Source organism: Halichoeres trimaculatus, unplaced genomic scaffold, assembly GCF_033239565.1.
Source record: "Halichoeres trimaculatus isolate MK-OKI-2021-1 unplaced genomic scaffold, fHalTri1.1 fHalTri1_scaffold_14, whole genome shotgun sequence".
Taxonomy (NCBI): domain Eukaryota; kingdom Metazoa; phylum Chordata; class Actinopteri; order Labriformes; family Labridae; genus Halichoeres; species Halichoeres trimaculatus.
This window is the reverse complement of record NW_027437192.1, coordinates 15043801-15050418: the sequence shown is the minus strand read 5'-3', so window position 1 is coordinate 15050418 and position 6618 is coordinate 15043801.

Sequence of the window (6618 nt, the reverse complement as noted above, 5' to 3'; positions counted from 1 at the left end):
TTAATACTCTGGCTGACTTAATCTCAAGTTTTATGCAGTATCGGAACAAAATTAGCACAGACAAGTGCTACAATAAAGGAGAAAGGAAAAGGTCAAACAGGAATACCTGAAAGGCATGTGGCAGAAAGGGGAGTGTACGTCAGCAGGTAATTAATTCTCTGAGATTAAAGTGCTGCATGTTTCATCAGACATTTTCCAACGCCCTGCGGCACTGCTCTTTCACACACAATCAGCATTAATTAAATTGTTTTCCATCATGGTATTGAACTTTTTAAAAAGGATAACAAACACCCACTGAGAGGCCCTCGCAGTCATCTTAAAAAGAGTCTCCTGGGAAATGTATATCATTAAACATGTGGGTAACCTTTATATGTCAGTGTCACTGCAGACTCACTGATGTAGGTCTAATGGAATTTAGAAGTTGGAGTGGGAGGAGGTTATCAGTTTGATAAAGTTTGCCAAGATGCATTAATTCAGGTGATTCACACTGATGGGTCCCTATTATATGGTCATCATATGTTAAGTAATGGTTATGTCAAGGAGTCCACTGTACACATTTGTCTTCATGTGCTGCTGGAGCCCACAGAAAAGAGGGACTTCACACACATTAAGATTCTTAACAAGGACTTTGTAACTTTGTTACCAACAAGTAATGTGTATAACGTTTGGTTACAACAAGTTTGTTGCCTGCATTGGTATGGATCCCATCTCCTTCTAACAAGCAAACATTCAAATGGTAGTTTTCTTCTCTTGAGAAAAGACCTGACAAAGCTTGACTTTTCACTTTAACTGCATCATGATGTCATTTCAGAAATTTTTAGACCAGTTTGTTATGAGAAAACCTTTTTTTTTTTTTTTTCCAGGTTCATACCACTAATAAGTCAGTCAAAGGGTATCCTACATATTGCAGTGTGAAACAGTTTGGTCTAACCACTTCTTGTTCCTCTTTTAACCAGAGGAGCTGGATGCAGATCACCTGGGTTTGGCACTTTGGCAGCATAAAAGCCCAACCCCAGTGATGCACTTGTTCTCATGCCAACAGGAAGTATACCTGCCGACACCAGTGCATTTTTCTCTTGTTTGAGTTACCTGACAATACTCTGCACTGCACAGTCTCACACATTCACATTTACTGACTTAGGAGTGTGTTCCCACAGCCCTATGTTACCACATTTCTTTTTTCTTGGATTGTGTCAGATTTGATCCCCCTTTCTCCCAATCTGAAGGCAATTACACCTCACCCATTATCCAGTAGCACTTTAGCTCTATGGACTATATGGAATTTAGTTTCTGGCTAATTCTGGTGCGCCCACCCCTTTGTTTATTGCAAACATTTAAATGAAGTGCACATTGTCCTTTCAAAAAAACTGGCTAAAATAAGTAGCAAAGTGACTTTGTATTGACTTGCTTCTGGTCAGATCAGTCAAATGAAATCGTAGTTGAAGTGAAATAGAAAGGGGGTGTTTGGGAGCACTTTCCAGCTCTCTGGATGTTCGTAAAACAAGACCAAATTTTGGAAATGTCCTAGAAATGTGGGAACATAGACCTGACCTCAACTGACTAAACCAACGAACAAATGTCATCCTGGCAATTATTCTTTCAGTAATAAATAATTGTGACTTGTAGTTAACTTCAGTGTCATTTTGAGTATTTATCATGGCTTTTAAACCAGGATATGAAAAAAAGAGCTTTTACAGGAGTTTTGTTCTTATTTCAGTTGTGTGGCACACCAAATGGTGGCAAGTTGCAACATTTGGTGAGGAGATGCACATTTTGTTAAAAAAAATAAATAAATAAACGTTTGCTCAACACACTCTTTCACATTGACATTTTGGCCTGTGGGTGTTTGTACTTACCCAGTCTTGTGGGTTGTATTCTGACTTTGTTCAGATTCCAATAAGCATGTGGACTGGTCCACTCATGCAGAAAGTTATCTGGAGAAAAAATGGTTCTCTTGTCTTGTATTTGATTTTTTTATTCATAATTTATTCATTTTGGTAGTTTTTGTTTACACTGGTGACAGGTGAATTCAGCATTGGGTACAGATTCTTTTGTGGTTTGTTGTCGCCATGATACTGTGGAGTTTTAGGGTTGCAGACGTGCTGGTCGCTTTTGCTCAGAAGATTCCACCATCATTAGCCTCCTAAAGACTGGGGAGGGTCGTGGGTTGCAGAGTTTGTGATTTAGATAAAGGAAAACTCTGTACCAGCTCCTGGTGTTCCTCCCAGCATGCACAGGTAGGTCTCATGGTGTTAGTCAAGTCCAGTAAATGTGTAAAGTTTGGTTGAAACAAGCTCAGGGATCTGATTGATCCTGTGTTTGTAATGCACTTTACGTGCTGGAGAAGAGGCGTGGAAACGGATTTAAAGCGCAATATAAGAAACTGTGGGTCTACAAACAGCATATTTCCTCTTTTAACTGGCACACAGTTTAGGTTTATGCTGTAACTCTAATTCTCAACGGATCTATAAATGATGCAGAAGTAGTTGCTGTCTTTGATCTCTGTAGTGATACCACAGTTTTTCATACACTCTTTTGTCCTGGATAGCTGGAAGCCAACATGTCATTACTAATTCTAAAAGTTTGTGTATCTCTGCTTTTTAAAAATATTTGAAAAGTTTTGTGCAACTTTAAATCTTTTCTGGGTACAAAATATTCCTCTCCACACAACATGCAAGGAAGCAGAAATTAAAAACAGTTTACTTTTGCCCTTTGAAAATGTCATGCAAATAGTCATGCGTCACCGTCCCGCTCAATCTCAGTCAGGTAACACTCAGTGACTAATGTGTTGTGATGGAGGAAGAAGGTGGACAACCTGCAGAGAAAACACAGACAGAGAACACAGACAGAAAGCACAGTTTATGATTCAGCAGAGGCCTGAGAGCTGCTGAAAGACATCTGAATTACTAATGCAGTGGAACCTTTTACTGTGGTAAAGAGACCTTCAGGGACCTCTATCAAAGAACTCAAAAGAACCTTTCACCTACCAATTCATGCCAGAGATGAGGAACGGAAATAGGAAATTGGATTATTATTGTGTTAATATTTCTGTTTTTCCTCATTGGTGAGTTGGAACACCTGTCGTAAAGTTTCCTGACTTGGTTTTACCTTTCGGCTTATTTCTGTTTCTGTTTTTCTCTTCAGCAGCTTTTACAAAAACAACAAAAGCAGCCTTCAGAGCAAATGTTTTAATGAAGTAAACATCCCGTCTGACCTGAGATGAACTTTTGGTGCCACTTCGAATTCTACGAAGCTTGTCTGAAAAAACAAAAACCCTGCAGGAGGCGGTGCAGCACATTTTGAAGAGGAGCTGTAGTGGCCAGTGTCTAATTGTGAAGATCCAGAAGTGATTAATGCAAACTAATATTTCATGGCAATTAAAATGATTAAAGCTGGAGGGCTTTTTGCTGTTAGTCTGGATTGCTGCAGGAATGTGGTGGTAACAAAGCTGAGAAGCAAATTGCATTAGTAAGTTGAGGAGAACTGTATTAAAATGCAAATGTACAGCTGTTAATAGTTCTTCAAAAACCAATAATCCCCCACAGTCAGTCATGTGTCAAAATGGTTAATGGAAAAATATCCCAGAGGCACGCCAGGTCCTTTTTCCATTCCGCTTTTGATTAAAACAGAGTTTCTGTTGAGGGGAAACGCAGTTTAGGTCAGAATGGGATTGGCAAAGATGGCTTAATGTGGGCAGGATCCCAAACTCATTGTTCTGATGCCCTGATTTCACAGATACGTCTTCTCCTGGGAGGGACCCTTATCCTGAACAAGAGGACGCCAGGCTGCATATCAGATGTGCAGTTATTACAGGCATTCATCATGCGGCTGAGTGGGAAGCTGAGTGGGTTTAAAACGTTCAAGTGGCAGGACAAATAATAAATACTCGTTGTTTCTCTTAATTATGTAGACGCTGAAGCTCAAATCATAAAAAATGTGCCCAGGGAGCGTAGGGGAAACAATATTTTGGCAGATTTAAAGATTAGGCAAATTAAAAAACGAAGATTACATAACTGGCTGGAGGATGGGACATGTTTTATACTGATGCAGATCACATTACAAGCAGACAACCAAAGATGAAGACATTGTGAAGGCTCCCTTTTAATGAGATCGGGGTAAAAAGGCCACAGAGAAAGCATGTGAAAAAGGGGGTTCGTGCTTTTTTTATTTTTATATATAATGCTGTCCATCTGGAGTCCCTGCAGTAGCTTTGCATGATTTACAGTTTTTTTTAAAAATCCCCATTTCTCCCAAACTGGTGTTTTGAAACACCTTTTCACCTGAAACACTTTAAGCTGTTGTCTCTTTAAGGCTCCCTGCTTCACAAACTCCTTCCATCTGTATCATCATTGTGATACAAAGCATCAATTAAGTAAGTAATTATTTTTTTTTTGAAACATTGTTAACAGACCTAAAACATTGTTGTTAGCACAGCAGGACAGTTGTCTTATAACTTTTTTTTTTTTTTCCCTTGTCGTGTTCAGCGTCACGACAACAGAATTATGGTCTGGCTGCCGTATTGTGCAGAACACATTTGCTTTCCCAAAGGGAGCCATTAGTGTATAAGGCTCCCCTTGAGTGTTAAAATTATACTCTTTATTAGTGTTTTTGATATATATTTTATACATAAATACACACACACACACACACACACACACACACACACACACACACACACACACACACACACACACATATATATATATATATATATATATATATATATATATATATATATATACATACATATACATATACATACATACACACATATGTATATATGTACATATATATACATACGCATACATGTATACATATAGTTTCCCTCCCGTATATTGCCAAGTTTGAAGATTACTGCTTAACCACAACAAGGTGATATCAGGAAAGAAACAGTGATAAAGGGAAAGAGTGTAGAGAAGAGACTAGACAGAGGGGGAGAGAGAGACAACAAAACAACAGTAGAGAGCAACCACTACAACTGAACAAATGACTACAGACAGGAGAAACAAACAACCAGCTACTGAGCCTGAAAAGAGACAGTATCCTGAGGTCTTTGACATCATAATCACAAGAAGCACCTGTGGAGAGAGAGATATAACTTTTTTTAAACAAACTTTGTGAAAAGTACTTCACTTCAAAACAGGTCATCCAAACCTTTCGCCTCCATTGAATCAGCTTTGTTTGCCAAATGATCTGGATCACAGAGAGCAGCCTGAATTCCCATCACTGAGAAAATCTACACTGACGTCACTGACTGAGAAAGAAGAAGAAACCAATCACCAGGCTCATTTCCAACCCATTACGTTTAGGCTCTTTCCTCCCTTCCTCTTGAGCAGCTACCTGCTGTGTTACCAAGATGCATAAGGCAGCTGGACCACAGGGCAGCTGGAGTCATGTGACTGAGGATTTCCCATAGTGGTTGCTGAATTAACAGTTCTCCCTGTCCCACTCAATCTGCCCTGTGCAAAAGAACACATTTCCTTTTTCTTGCATATCCTCCAACTTACAGGCTCTGAAAGAAAGAGCACAAATAGAGCTGAGCCAGTTGATGATCACATATCAGCTCCAGTGCCATGACAGAGAGAGGATGGACCAAACCCGTCTTTTCATGGATACATGGACACCCTGTTGACAGCCCAGGACTGGACTGTATAAATGTTGTAGGGCTGCGTTTTCAGTGTGTCTCTGGGATCACAGTGTTTAAAAAACAAATTCTTAGAAAGTTTGTGTGGACTTTGTTTTCATTCACAATACTCTTAATCTGTAAGAAAATAATCTGCCACATTACATTAACCAAACTTCATAACATGTCTTTAATCCTGCTTTAATTTACCTGTGTTATTATTCCTGGAGCTGTTGTACTTTTCCTTCTTAATCTTCTAGTGTCCTCGTTAAATATGACTCTCACTTTGAATAGAAAAAGAAATAACTCCCTCAAGGATAACAAAAGAAAGTGTGTCCATTTTATCACAAATTAACAGGAATTGTTTCGTCATGTGTTTGCTCCTACACTGATGGTATTTAGCCAGAAACTTGGAAATCCCTGCTGGCTTGTTAAAAGTGAGCATTGAGGGCAAACTTTTGGAGGCAGCTCCTTAATGAGGACAGCTCTAAAAGCACTCCACGGACCGCCAATGAACACACAAACCTGGCATCCACTTTAATTACTGATAAGTTGTGAGCCAGCTAAAGGCAGCGGATTTCCCTCCCCCAGAGCATCTAATCTGTTTAAAGCCGACTGCTGATCCTAACTGCCGAGCCAGAGGATTCGATGGCAGGTGCCACTGTGGAGTCCCAGAGCAGACGCTATCAGACTCGCATCCCAATCTCCACATCTCCCAGGGACCCGGATACAAGTTCACCTCTATGTGTCCAACTTTCTGGCATGCTCGGTTATTAGGAAATCTGCTCAATCACACATGGTGCCGAATCAGAGGAAGATCCAAGAAGTAATTATAGCCAGGCGTGGAGCTTATGTGTTCCTCTTACCGCGAAGGCATTCAGACAGACTGTTTACATACTCTCTGTTTGTACTCCATTCACAGGAGAAATATGGAGGCTGTGTCGTTTGTCAAAACCCATACTGGGTTTATTAATCAGTCGTTTCTTCTGCCTGAA